Below are 15,561 nucleotides of genomic sequence, written 5' to 3'. Positions count from 1 at the left end.
ATTGTATTCTTCAGCTCTGATTGGTTCTTTCTTATCTTTAACCATCTGTAGAAGTTCTCACTGTGCTCATCTAGTGTTCTTTTGAGTTCAGAGAGCATCCTTAGGACCATTACTTTGAATTCTTTATCAGGTATTTATTTTCCCTATCTTTAAGGGCTTTTTCTGAGATTTTGTCTTATTTCTTTATTTGAAGCAGTTTTCTTTGTCTCCTCATTTCTCTTGGCTCTCTGGGTTTGTTTCTATGTATTAGGCAAAACAGCTACCTTTTTCAGTCTTGAACAAACGGCCTTGTAGTTGATGATTCTTTCTGTTTAATCCTTCTTAGCTCTTGCTTGTCTCTTGAGCCTGTGCAATTGTTTAATGAGGCTGATTTATTCTTGATATGCCCCTGTGGTTGAGAGTATGCCAAGATTTGTCAACGTTCTAAGGGGAGCAATCTCATTTAGCACCTAGTTTCAGGCTGATTGGAAGACAGACATTTAGGCAACAGCTTTTAAAGTATGCAAATATATGCAGTACTGTGAGGTTGCAGTCCTCGTTGCTTCTGGTCACCAGACCAGGAGATTTGGAGGATGTCCCCTGGATGACAGTTGCAAATATCGGGGCTCCCGAGGAGTGTATAAGCACCCTTCTGGGAAGTCTTGTCAACATGCAGTGAGACCAAGGGAGTGCACAAGGAGGGTGTCTCCCTGCTTATGTTTCCAGGGAGCTTCTCCTTAGTCTCAGGTATGTGATAAACCTGAAGACTGTCTCTCAAAGGGGAGAAATTCCAGGCTAAGTAAAAAAGTCTTTTTCACAGGAAGACTGCGGTGTGTTGTAGTCTGCTGTGGCAGCTTGTAGAGTACTATCTTTCTGATTGTTCCAGTGCCATCAAGCTCATGTATGCTAGCCCCCTTGGCCACCAGGGCCAGGCAATCAAGCAGCATGCCCTGTGTGGACTGCATGCACCCACTGGCTTTAGCAAGACCTCTGGATAGCAAAGAGTATGGGGCCTCCTTACTGGCTTTAGGAAGGAAGCAGGAAAATGCCTTGGTAGTGCACATCTGTGGGTTTCAGCAATACAGTGATGAAGTGCCTTATCTATGCACATGATCTGACGTAGGGTGGAGCAGGAGAATGCTGCAACTGCTTACACTTGCGCACAACAGCCTAAGCCAGACAGCAAGGGTGTATGACAACAGCCGGGCTCTCCAGTCCCATCAAGACAGTGGGATCATGCCATGACTACTCAACCCTGCTTATCTTACAGAGGTAGACATGTCTGAGGCCACGCACCTATGCCAGCAAGAGAGTGCAACGATGGCATCTGCCAGTGTCTTTGTCTTCATCTTTGTCCCTCAACTGTCTCTAGCCCCAACAGACAATGATCATAGGTCAGAAAATGAATGTCCTTTGCATCCAGTCTAGGTGCTTTCAAACTGCTGTTCTTTCACTGGATATCAAAGTGAGTGAGACCACACGCAAGCCCTTTAAGAGGGATATCTCAGTTTCCTATAGTCCTTTGGGTCTCTTGGTCATTAGCACCATTGGTCTTCTATGACAGACATTTTAGGGGCTTGTCTCTCCAGTGGAGATCCCAGGGGTCAGGTTGCTTGTTGGGGTCCCAACCTCTAGCTCCTTCAGAAGTGCCTATCTGCTGAGATCCCTCCCTATTGTGTGTCATTGTTCTGGGAGTACGTTTGTTGCAAGGCATGTCTGTGCCTTTCCTAACCAACTGAATGTGGTCTTTTTATCCTTTGTTGTGGAGAGCAGTCCACCTAGATTTCAGGTATGTTTTAGAGTAAAATGATCCATTTGTAGTTATAAATGTACGTCTGTGGGAGGAGGTAAGTTCAACATCTTTCTATGCCACCATCTTGGACCCTCTCCAAAAGCCATGACTTTTTGAGAAGTAATAATGATAACTCATCTTTATAAAGCAACTTCTACTTTATAAAACATCATTACAAGTATCACAATAAACTTTTGAGTTAGTTCTTGGCCTATTTTTCAGATAAGAGAACTGGCATTCAAGAGAAAAGGAAGGCCATGTCCAAAGTCACTTAAATAATGTATCCAAACCTGGGGCATTAATCTCTAAATCCTATGCTAAAAATCTTCTGTTTTAAAATCCATCACATAATAGCAGTTGTAAAAGAATGTGATCTATCAAAAAATGATTTCACAAGAGCCTCCTAGGATACTGGCTCTCTGATACATGGATTCTTCACCTTCATTCTTTAACATACTCCGTAAAATGACCTTATTTGGGACCCCAACCCCTTGATGTTCCATGATGGAAGACCCTGAGCACTGAGAAATAACTGGTAAACCCAAGACTAGCAAAACAAAATGGTAGTCTGAAATTGTTCTCAGAGGCTACCTTCACTCAGACCATTCTATCTTCTGCTTCATGACAGTGCTGCTTCTAACAAAAGGTGCTATGCAATCAATATAGGTTTAAGATTTTAAGGGAAAGCAAAGATGGATGATCATATTATGGGTGGAGGAGGTGAGAATATGACTTCACTCTTAAGAAGGAAGGGATGGCTTAAGGAAGACACACTCAGAGTATGCAAATAGAGTGTGCCTTGCACAGTACCAGCACAGCATGGGGAAGTATTCAAAGAATAAATATTGTGTGCAAAAACCATACTGTCATATATGTTCCCATTGAGCAGAATCAATATATGAAGTGGTTATAAGTGTGCTTCTCTTAGAAAAGAAGCAAACAAATCCTGATACAGTTTTCCATTTGAAATCTTCTTCAGACAAAGCAAAAAGTAAATGAAAAAAAGAAGGGAAAAGAGATGCTAAATGTCACATTTTTAGCCCTAGTCTAATTTTCCTGAATAGAAATGAGTAAACACATATAGAGAATAGGCTTAAGCAGTGCAGTGCTTCCCATCAACATTTAGGACAGTGTTTTACTCCTGTGAGTGAATAAGAATGCCACTCCAAAACCATTCTCTTTTGGTCATTTAGGTCATTTTACAACACACTCTCAACCACTCTTCAGTTTGATGCGTATCATAAACCCTGTGAGATAGGTGTCTCTCTTTTACAGATGAACAAACTATGACTGAGAGATGTGAAATGACTCCTTAAAAGTCCCAGGGGGCACAATCACCAGTAGAATTAACTTAGGATTTAAATAGCTAACTTTTATTGAGTGCATAGATGCACTGTGATAAAGCATTTGACGTGAATCTCATCTAATCCTTGCACCACTCCAGTGAGGTAGTTAGCTTGAAATCTCTATTGCACAGATGATTAAACCCAGGTTGCAAGAATTAAACTGGTTGAAGCTTATGTATATAGACAGCCTTTGACAAACCAGGTCTTAGAAGCTACATATGTAAGCACAGAGCTTCTGCTCCCCCATACTTTCATAATTCTTTCCACCAAAGTTGCCCTGGATGACAATGAAGAGGAAGATGATGTTGATGAGAACTGTTAACACGTAAGAGCTTTACACTGTTAACTCATTTAATCCTCACCAAAACTCTCTGAACAGGGAGCAGTATTATCTGCAGTTTATAGAAGAGGAAACTGAGGCACAAAACAATTAAAGAACTTACTCAAAGTCACAACCCTATGAAGTGGAAGAACAGAATTCCAACCTCAGCAGCCTAGCTACAGAAGAAATGGTGCTACCAGTGCTTCGTATATTCAATTGCAGCACCTGAGTTTGGAAACATCATTCCTAAATTCCTCATTATTTTTATAAAACGGTAAATATTTAAAAATCAATTCACTCGTCGACGAATGTTAAATGTTTTTGGTGGTCTCTGTGTTTGTGCGTGCAGTTAAATACTGATTTGGTTCCAAACAGCGCGGTGGAAATCTTTCCAGATTTAACGTCCTTGCCTTGGAAGTGATGGTGGAACAGTGGGGAAATGCATGTCACCTATTCCTCTAAGGTAATCCCATGAGGCCCATTCTTTGACAAGCTCCGCCCTCTGCTGGTCTCTTCTCAGAGTTGTAACGGTGTCTTTCAGGAGCGATTTGGGCCGGGAGCTGAAATTCGACACAGCCCTGCGGCTGGCGGCGCTGCAAATGTACATCACAACTGTTACCACCAAGCAAACGCAGATAAATCTCCCTCAAATACATTGAGTAAGCGTTGTCTCTCAAAGCCTTTCCGGAGACAAAGACGCTGCCTCTTTAATACCCAAGTGCGTTTTTGATGTATGTGTATTTCCAAAATTGATCTTGTTTGTGGCAGAGCGTTTGTTAACAAGAGGCAAAATAAATGAATATCATGTAGATTTTTGGCGTGAGATCCATTTCAGAGGTGGGTTGGATAAGTATCTCTTAAGTTTCCATGGATCCTCAATGCCTTGTTAGCATTGACTCTGGAGAGTGAAGAATATCCTTCTTTTAAAATCCGAACATATGCATTAATGATCACATAGTTAGGTTTCCTGAGTGTAAATTAAAAGCTGCTTCCCTGGAGCCAGCCTGGTGGTGTAGTGGTTAAGTTTGTGTGCTCAGCTCCAGCACCCCGGTTTTCTCAGGTTCAGATCCTGGGTGTGGACCTAGCACCACTCACCAAACCATGCTGTGGTGACATCCCACATAAAATAGAGGAAGATTGGCACAAATGTTAGTTCAGCGATGATCTTCCTCAGCAAAAAGAAAAAAGAGGAAGATTTTCAGCATATCTTAGCTCAGAGCAAATCTTCCTCACACACAAAAGTAAGATGCTTTCCTAATTGGAGTCTTGTCTCCATTCTCTGCCTTACCAAGAGTTCTTTTGTTCCAGCAAACATCAGAATGCCATTTTTGTCTTAGGGAAATAATCATCACAAGAATGTGAAACAAGATATGCTCTTTATTGACAAAAAGAATGGGGATTAGAGACTTTTGTTCCCTTTGCTGTGCTGCAAAGTATGAAAGAGAAGAACATAAAGAAACACTTTCACACCTTGTCAAAGCAAATCAAAACTTGGTACCAGTGGGTAAAAGGATATCACATTTACATCTTAACAGAAAATGGATTTTAAGCAGAAAGGCTTACATGCAATTTTTAAAATCTTTAAAATTAGCCCATGAATATAATAGTACTGCATTTTCAGCATAAGTAACAGTGTGTATCTTTTTAAAAAACTACAGATAGCGTCTTGAAACTAATGAAAAATATTCTTACAGAAAACTTGTTATTTCATGCAATCTTACAGACTTTATTGAATGGGAATCTTGCATGATTTCTGAGACTTTGTGATTAGATGATTGAATTCCAAGATGATTCTGTTTCCATCATGCTCTTGCTTACCACTCAGACCAGCTTAAACGCACAGCACCCAACAACAGTTCCTGCAGATAGGATGCTACATTAATTAAACCAGAGTTTCTTCTCCTTTTCATTGTTGTCATTTGAGGTTGTCATTCTTTGTTTTGAGGAAGATATTCTATGCATTGTGGAATGTTTAGTGAAATCACTGTCCTGCATACACTAAATGCCAGTAGTGCTTCCCATACCCCTATTTGTGACAAACGAAAATTTCCCTAGACAGCCAAATGTGCCCTAGGGGCAAAATCACCTCCAGTTGAGAAACACTGAATTAACAAATGTTTGGGGAAAAGAGAGTGTTTTCTCATTCACCATCAGCAGTGTTATAATCTCCCTTTTTTCTGTTCTTGAGTTGGAGAAACAGAAAGGAATTAGAAATGTACTGTTGGTCAGAACAGAGAATTGTGATTTATAGGTACTAGAAAACACAGGGTTTCAGGAGTCTGGAAGAGAATAGCTTTAACATGCTTGACCTATAAAACTGGACTCAGTTTAACAATCCAGATCTTTTCTGTTTATATTGGCCATAGAAACTTTGGTAACTCTAATACAAATCATTGTTTACACAAATAAGTCTTTTGTTTTTAAGCTATTTTTACTAACTAAAGGCACAATTCTATTCTTTCCTCACCCTATAACTTTGTTTTACTATCTGACTTTATCTTTGAATAACTTACTATTCCTGTGATATTCTCTAAGACTGTAGAATTAAAATGAAAGGGTATATATAAAATAGATGTTCAATGCATATTATTAAACAAATATAATGTTACTTATTGTTGATTGGTGATGGATACACAGAAACACACTATGGTTAATCATGTCGTATATGTAATTTACATTGTTTTTCATGTTGATAATCTTACAAGAAGCATAATTTACATTGGTCATCTAGATATCCTAGTTGTCAAGATATTGTAAATAGTGTTTACTATGGATTTGATTAAAAATCAAATTAAGCCAGAAATGTTTCAAAATTTTTATTTGAATCACATTTTAGATAATGAGTACTCAAATTTGAACTTGCCATGCTCTGTGAAAAAAAATTTTTTCTTTATGAGATAGTTGGTGTAGTTTTGAAAAATCTAATTATACAAACCTGAAATTGAATGAAAACAATTGTTACTCACCTCTACATATTTTTTAAAGTATTATTTTTAATAATCTTTTATTGTAATTCAATATATATAGCATAATCTTTGCCATTTTACCAATGTTAAGTGTAAAGTGGCATTAATTACATTCATAATAATGTACAACCATCACCATTATCATTTCCAAAACCTTTTAATGACTCCAAGAAGAAATTAGGTAAATTGTAAATGGATGTTCAAAACAGCTCCCACAAACTCTACATACAAATGAGTCTCTCTTGCTTTAGGTAATTTATGTGCAACCTGCTTTTGTTTCTAATTGCAGTGGGAATTTGCCAGTTGCCTCCTGAAATCTTTCAATGAGCAGTTGTTTTATTAGAACATTTTACCACCTATTTCTCAGTTTTTGAGTGTCCTGGCTTGGCATATGCATACTCGAGTCTATTATATCTTTCCCCCCAAATAAATAAGATTTTAATATTCATATCAAGTTGTAACCCTTCAACAAGAAACCAAATAGTATCAATTTACTTTCATTACTTATAAAGGGTTCTTGCCCCCCCAATCTCATTGGTGGTAAAACCAACCTTCTATATTGTTCTATAGCAATTGATACTGACTGAACATCTTGCCCCTAAGAATTCCTTGTCATTACATTTAAAATGACAATTTAAGATTGTCCTCAAAGGTCAAAACTCTACTCCAAAACCAGAAATTGACAGGAAATAATGCAGGTCCCTTATCCCAACATTCTTGTCCTTGTAATAGATCAGTCATTGAATTTGGGTGGTAGTAGTGTTGATGTTTCTGTGGAGAAAAGGCACGCAACCCAAAGAGAGAGAGTGAGCCCACAAAGGAAACCATATCAACCTTGAGTGCTCTGTGAACACGTGGGTTAAGAGAAAATGAGAATATTTGGGAAAAAAGTTTCTACACATCAAATTGGAAACCATCATTGTGCTCTGCATCAGGAAGAGATGACCCTGAAAAGGAGAAAGTAGAGCTCAGACATGTTGGTCATGGCTCAAGGCATGTCATGGGCTCAATCCAGGGGACTCCAGTTAACTTCGTGACAATGAAAACGTAAGAACAGCCTTTGATTATCTGGCCTTGTGCATAACCAAAGATGCTAAGAACAACAGCCCCATCATAAAAATGGGGCAGAACAAAGGGTGAATTGGATGCAGTTATCAGAGACATCATAACAGGGATAATCTATCCCAAACAGAACTGGAGCACAAGACTGTATTGATTTTCTTTTCCTGCGGTGGTTGAGCAGAGACCTAAATTGAAATGGAAGGAAAAGGCAGTTCCTCAAGTAGTGGGGGCTTGGATGGGAAGTTAGAGTCTACCAACACCACCATCAAACCTGGCCAGTGTCTTACACCTGGCAGTGAAAGCAAGAGACCTGTTGTCTCATTATTTCTGTGTCTTTCTGGTGTCTGCTTGTTTTTGTTGCTCCCTTATTTCCCTCTTACTTTCCCTCTTTCAAGAATACCACAGCAGGCAGTACACCCTTCCTAACTCAATGAGAATAATTACCGTCTTTGAATAATTACTTCCCTGTAGCCCCAGATCTATGTCCAATGATATCATAGCCTCTTTGTGTCCAAAAATCAAGGCCTTTTCTCAATTTTCATCTCCATTTTACCCTTCCATAAATTCAATTTCTTTTAGAAATTCCTTGTACCATTTTAACACATTTGATATAGTTTTAGTAATTTTCACTTAACTTTTACTTTTCAAAACTGTATTTAACTATGAACCCTAAACCTAATATTCTTGCAATTTTGAGTTGATTCAAACCTGGTAAATACTTTAGCATTTTTCTATATGTTACTATTTAGGAACAACACCACTTGGTCTTTTGTTTGACTTCCAGTGTGACTTGGAAGAGATTAAAAATGTACAGGCTTTGAGATGGTGTCTCCTATGTGTTTTTCAGTAAGGCTATTTGTGTTATGAATAACTTCTTCCCACATTTGTGATTCTCCAATGAAATACTTGCTCAAAAACTTTGCTTGTTATATTTCTTAAGCATAAATGCAGCCAATGACACTTGAAGGAAGTTAATAAGGAGAGATGGCTTTAACAAAAACATTCTCTTTTGTATAGCCCATCATAGTCCTGGTGGAATCATCAGATGCTATGAATCTGGCCCGCTTAACTGCTAGATACTACAGACTACTTTTGGATTCCAGGAAGTTGATATTTAACATCTCCAAGAAGAAAAATGTAGGGACCCAGGAAACAGGTATTGTCTTCTGAAACTCATGAAGCTTTGGCCAAACCCCATAGTCCACCTGACGGTAATAATAAGAAAGTCTTTTGAAAAGTTAAAATTTTACCCACAAAAAAATCTGTTATTTAAATTTAAAATAAAAATCTTCAAATACTTCTCCTGATGTGGTCTAATATTTAAAAATTAAAACAGAGACTTTCCATCCTATTTTAAACATTACTTAAGTGTTACTTTAAAAACTACTTTAAAGTACTTTTATTATTCTGAAGGCAATACACATCAGTCTGTATGGCTAAGTTTTTATTACCTTACTCTTCTAGAGATCAGGCTGGAGAGACCTACTGATGCACTTACCTAAGAGGAGTCTGTTAGGCCCCTGTTTATCAGCTTGTCTCTCCTTAAGATAACCTAGGTTCGGATGCCCAGAAATCTTATCCTGCAACACAGACTATTTAAAGTCATTTCTGGGGTATTTAAAAGAACAGCATCTGTTTTTTGTTTGTTTGTTTTTCCCTTTTCAGAGTCAGATATTAAGGATTAGGACATTCAATAGTAACCATGTGTACAGGAGAATTTGGAAGGCCACTTTGCATGCCTATGAAAGATGCAGGCTCAGAAAAGACCTGCAATATCAGCTTTCACCTCAGACTGACCGCCAACCCAGACACCTCCCAGCAATCAAAAAACAGAAAGGAGAATCTGATTTCCAGGTTTACCTCATTATAAGATTTGTATGTCCAGGTTACTGGAAATAATCACAAGGCAGAATCACAAGAAACAGAAAAGTATGACTCATTCAAAGGAACAAAATAAATCAAGAGAAAGTATCCTTGAGAAAATTCAAAAATTTAAGTTGCTGGACAAAGATTTGTGGAAACTGTTTTAAATATGCTCAGAGAGGTAAAGAAGGACATGAACAAAGACAGGAAAATGATGTATGAAGGAAATAAGAAAATAATAGACGTTATGGAAAGAAATCAAAAAGAAATTCTGGGAAAAAAATAACTGAAATGAAAAAGTCAGTACAATGATTCAACAGCATATTTGAACAGCCAAAAGGAAAAATTAACAAGCCTGAAGATAGGACAATTAAAATGATCAAGTCTGAGAAACAAAAAGAAAAAAGAGTGGATAAAAGTGAACAAAACCTAAGTAACCCGAGGGACACCATCAAACAGACAAATACAAACTGGGACTCCCAGAAGGAAAAGAGAGAAAGACAGGGCCAGAGAGAATATTTGATGAAATAATGGCTAAAAATTTCCAAAATCTATAATCTACATGACATATAATTCAAAATAACTATAATTTAAAAAACACAGTGAGTTAAAAAAGAATGCAGATAGACAAGTCAATGAGTTCAGGAGCTAATTCACAAAAGAGATTGAAACTCTAAAGAAAAGCTAATCAGAAATATTGGAGCTTATAAGCACAATGGATGTGATGAGGCAGAATGTAGATTCCCTCAACAATAGAGCTGACATCATCAAGGAACAAATCAGCATGATGGCAGACAGAAATATAGAAATGCTTCAGATGGAGGAGGAGAGAGAACTAAGACTGAAAAGAAATTAAGAATGCCTTTGAGAATTATCCAACTCAATTAAGAAAGGCAACATAAGTATTATATGTATTCCAGAGGGAGGAGAGAAGGAACAGAAAGCTTGTTCAAAGAAATAATAGCAGAGAACTTCCAAAAGCTGGGGAAAGAGATGGAAATCCACGTGAAATAGGCCACCATGTCTCCTAACTATGTCAATGTAAAAAGACCTACTGCAAGGCATATAGTAGTGAAGCTGGCAAAAGTGAAGGAGAAGGAAAGAATACTAAGGGCAGCAAGGCAGGAACCTCTATCAGGCTTTCGGCAGATTTCTCAGCTGATACTGTACAGGTTTGGAGATGCCAGAATGATATATTCAAATGTTTGAAAGAAAAAAAATCCTTCAGTGAAGAATATTGTATCCAGTAAAAATATCCTTCAAATATGATGGAGAAATAAAAAATTTCACAGATAAAGAAAAGCTATGGGAGTTAATTGCCATAAGTACCCCCTACAAGGAATACTCAGGAAGACCCTCATACCTGAAAAAAAAGTAAATGGCTATAAAACCGTGAGTAAGAAGATAAGGAGGTAGACAAAATCAGAAAGTTGGAGCTACCCAGTAGAACAGGTTAGCAAATACTTAGGTAAAACATTACAGATAAAGGGAAGGAGAACACCAAAAACAAAAATAATCCTGTCATTTTAACCACAAACTCACAACACAAGGTGGAATAAGATGTGACAAGCACAAGTTAGGATGGGAAGATGCAAGGGACTGAATTAGTTTAGTGTAAGGAAATAAGATGACATCAGAAAATGGACTGTCTCATCTATGAATTTTTGCATAGAAACCTCATGATAAGCACTAAACAAAAAAGTTAAACAGAGACAGAAATAATAAATGAGAAAACTAAGAAAGGCAGTATGAAAAACTACCTGACCAAATTGACGATCCAAAATACATAGGATGAGAAACAGAGAAAATGCAGGAGATCTGGAAAATGAGTGATGAAATGGCATTAGCCATCATATATTTAAATATAAATGGATCAAATTCTCCCAAAAAAAGACAAAGAGTGGCAAAATGGGTGAAAGTACAAGACCCAGCAATATGCTGCCTCCAGGAAACACATCTCAGGCCCAATGATAAACACAGGCTCAAACTCAAGGGATAGAAGAAGAAAATCCAAGCTAATGGCAAACAGAAGAGAGCAAGGTTTGCAATAATTGTATCAGACAAAGTAGATTTCTAGATAAGACAGGTAAGAAGAGACAAAGAAAGGCAGTATATAATAATCAAAGGAACACTTTACCAAGAAGATGTAACACTTATAAATCTCTATGCACCCAACATAGGAAAGCTGAAGTACATAAAGCAACTATTAACAAACCTCAAAGGAGATATTAACAACAGCACAATATTAATAGAGGACCTAACACTCCATTCACATCGAGGGATGGATCATCCAGACAGAAAATCAACAATGAAACAGTGAAATTAAATGAAAATTCTGCTAGATGGATTTAATAGTCATACATATAGAACTCTCCATGCAAACAAAAGCAGAACACACACTCTTCTGAAGTGCACATGGAACATTCTCAGAGATAGCCCATATGTTGAAAAACAAGGCAAAACTCAATAAATTTATGGAGATTGAAATAATAAGCATCTTCTCTCACTGCAATGCTATGAAAATAGAAACTAACTATTCAGAAAAAAAGCTGAGGAAGGGACAAAAATTTGAAGACTAAAAACATGCTACTGCATAACTAATGGTTCATAGAAGAAATTAAAGGAGAAATCAAAAAATTTCTGGAGACAAATGAAAATGAAAACATACCATAGAAAGTACATGGAATGCAGAAAAAGTTGTACCTGGAGTGAATTGCAATACAGGCTCACCTTAACAAAAAAGAAAAATTTCAAAGAACCCATCTCAAGCTACATCTAACTGAATTGGAAGAAAAAAGAAGAAACAAATCCAAAGTGAGCAGAAGGAAAGAAAAAATAAAAGAGCAGAAATAAATGCTATTGAAAGAAAAAAAGACAGTAGAAAGTTTCAATGAAACAAAGAGGTAGTTCAAGAATATAAAAAAATAAATTGACAAAATCCTAGGCAGACAAAAGAACAAAAGAGAGAAAGCTCAGCTAAATAAAATTAGAAGCAAAAGAGGAGAAATTACAATGGATACTACGGAAATAAAAGTAATTATAAGAGAATGCTTTGAAAAGCTATATGCCAACAAACTGGACAATCTAGAAGAAATGGACAAGTTGTTAGACTCTTACAACCTCCCAAAGCTGGACTAAGAAGAAATAGATAATCTGAATAGACCAATCACAAAGAAAGAGATTGAACAGTAATCAAAAACACCCCCCCAAATAAAAGACCAAGACCAGATGGCTTCCCTGGTGAATTCCACCTAAATTTAAAGAGGATTTAAAACCTATCCTTTTCAAACTATCCCCCAAAATAGGGAAGGCAGAACACTTCCTAGCACATTCTATGAGGCCATCATCACCCTGAAACCAAACCTTGACAAGGACCACACAAAAAAGGAAAACTACAGGCCAGTATTGCTGATGAACATAGATGCAAAAATCCTCAATATAATATTGGGAACCCAAGTACAGCAATACATCCAACAGATCATACACTATGGTGAAGTGGGTCAAACCAGGGACATAAGGATGGTTCCATATCTGTAAATCAATTAATATGATACACCACATTAACACAATGAAGAATAATAACCACATGATCATCTCAATAGACTCAGAGGAAGTATTTGACAAGACCCATAGCCATCTATGATAAAAATTCACAACAAAGTAGGAATGAAATGAAATTATCCCCAAATAATAAAGGCCATATATCAAAATCCCCTGCCAACTTCATACTCCATGTTGTAAATGCTGAAAGCCAACCCTCTAAGAACAGGAAGAAGACAAGGATAGTCACTATCACCACTTTTATCCAACGTTGTAGTGGAGGTTTGGGCCAGAGCAATTAGGCAAGAAAACAGAATAAAGGAAGCCAAATAGGGAGTGAAGAAGTGAAATTCTTGTTGTTTGCAGAGCACATGATCTTATGTATAGAAAAACCAGAAGAATCTATTGGAAAACTGTTAGAAATAATCAACAACTACAGCAAAGTTGCAGAATACAAAATTAACTTACAAAAATAAATTTCATTAGTATACTCTAATAAGAAACTATCAGAAAGAGAACTCAAGAATAGAATCCTATTTACAATCACCACTAAAGAATAAAATATCTAGGAACACATTTCACTAACAAGGTGAAATACCTGTACAAAGAAAACTATGAGACATTACTGAAAGAAATTGATGATAACATAAAGAAATATAAAGATAATCCGTGTACATGGATTGGAAGAATAAACATAGAATGTACACACTACCCTAAGCAATGTACAGATTCAATGCCATCTCAATCAGAATCCAAATGAAGTTCTTCACAAAAATAGAATAAAGAATCCTAAAATTCATATGGGGCAACAAAAGACCTTGAATAGCTAATGCAATCCTGAGAAAAAAGAATAAAGCTGAAGACACCACAATCCCTGACTTCAAAAAGTACTACAAAGCTATAGTAATCAAAACAGCATGATACTGGTACAAAAACAGACAAACAGATGAATGAGCCAGAATTGAAAACCCAGAAATAAAACTACACATCTACAGACAGCTAATCTTCAAGAAAGGTGTTAAGAACATACGATGGAGAAAATGCAGTCTCTTCAATAAATGGTGTTGGCAAAACTGGATAGCCACATGCAAAAGAATGAAAGTAGACTACCGTCTTACAACCTACACAAAAATAGACCCCAAATGGTTCAACTACTGGAAAGTAAGACCTAAACCATAAAATTTCTGAAAGAAAATATAGGTAGTACCCTGTTTGATCTTCTCAAAAACCAGGTCTTCTCAGACAATGGAAATGAAAGAAAAAATAAGTAGGATTCATCAAACTAAAGAGATTCTGCAAGACAAGGAAACCAGGATCAAAACAGTAAGACAACCCACCAACTGGGAGAAAATATTTGCAAATCATCTATCTGATAAGGGGTTAATCTCCATAACATATAAAGAACTCACACAACTGAACAAAAAAATACAACCCAATCAAAAACTGGGCAGAAGATATGAACAGACATTTTTCCAAAGATATACAGATGGCCAACAGAAACATGGAAAGATGTTTAGTATCACTAATCATGAGGGAAATCCAAAGCAAAAGTATACTAAGTTATCACTTTACACAGTTAAAATGGCTATAACTACTAAAACAAGAAATGACAAATGTTGGAGAGGTCGTGGAGAAAAGGGAATGTGCATACACTACTTGAGGGAATACAAACTGTTGTAGCCACTATGGAAAACAGTATAGAGATTTCTCAAAAAATTAAAAATAGAAATACCATATGACCCAGCTATCCCACTACTGGGCCTTTATCCAACGAACTTGAAATCAACAATTCAAAGTCACTTATGCACCCCATGTCCATTGCAGCATTGTTTACAATACCCAAGACATGGAAGCAACCTAAGTGCTCATCAAGTGATGACTGGATATAGAAGGAGTGGCATATATATATATATACAATGGAATGCTACTCAGCCATAAGAAAGACAGAATCTTCCCATCCACAACACATAGATGGACCTGGAGGATATTACTTTAAGTGAAATAAGCTAGATGGAGAAAGACAAACACCAGATGATTTCACTCATATGTGGGCAATAAAGAAACACATAAACAAAGAGAACATTGCAGTGGTTCCTGGGAGAAGAGGGGTGAAATGGGCACAGGAGGTGAAGGGGAACACTTATATGGTGATGGACAAATACTAATGTGCAACTGAATTTTCAGAATGTTGTAAATTATTATGAACTCAGTAAAGAAATAATAACATCAGTGGAAATCCAGCAACAGACTCTTAAACAACCAATGGGTCAAAAAAGAAACCAAAAAGAAATTAGAAAAATACTTAGAGATGAATGAAAACAAGAAGAAAATATATGGAAACATGTGGGATACAATGAAAGCAGTATAAGGGGGATATTTATTAATAAATGTAAGCATTTATTGCTATAACAAGAAGAGGAAAGGTGTCAGGATGGCAGTTTAATTGGACTCTGAGCTCACCTACTCCTATAGATACAACCAGTTTACACTTACTCTTGGAAAAGTACCCCTGAGAAAGAACTGAAAACTGGATAAAAAGAATGCCTGCAAGAAGGGACAGTCTGACTGAGGTGGAAGAGGAAGAAATTCCTTTTTGATGAGAAAAAAGAAGCCACCTTCACAAGCTGCAGTGCTTCATGGCTGTCCAAGAGCAATCCTAAGGTACACAGTCTTCCCTGGAGGAAGAGGGGA

General features: G+C 37.1%; 1 pseudogene; it reads left to right on the top strand.

Moving 5' to 3' along the window:
- Positions 1-924: 924 nt before the first annotated feature.
- The window catches only part of LOC124232191 (toll-like receptor 8), a 127,774-nt pseudogene continuing 113,137 nt past the window's right edge, over positions 925-15,561 (top strand).

The sequence above is a fragment of the Equus quagga genome, unplaced genomic scaffold (assembly GCF_021613505.1).
Source record: "Equus quagga isolate Etosha38 unplaced genomic scaffold, UCLA_HA_Equagga_1.0 HiC_scaffold_32_RagTag, whole genome shotgun sequence".
NCBI classification, from domain to species: Eukaryota; Metazoa; Chordata; class Mammalia; order Perissodactyla; family Equidae; genus Equus; species Equus quagga.
This window is presented reverse-complemented; position numbering and strand designations above follow the sequence as displayed.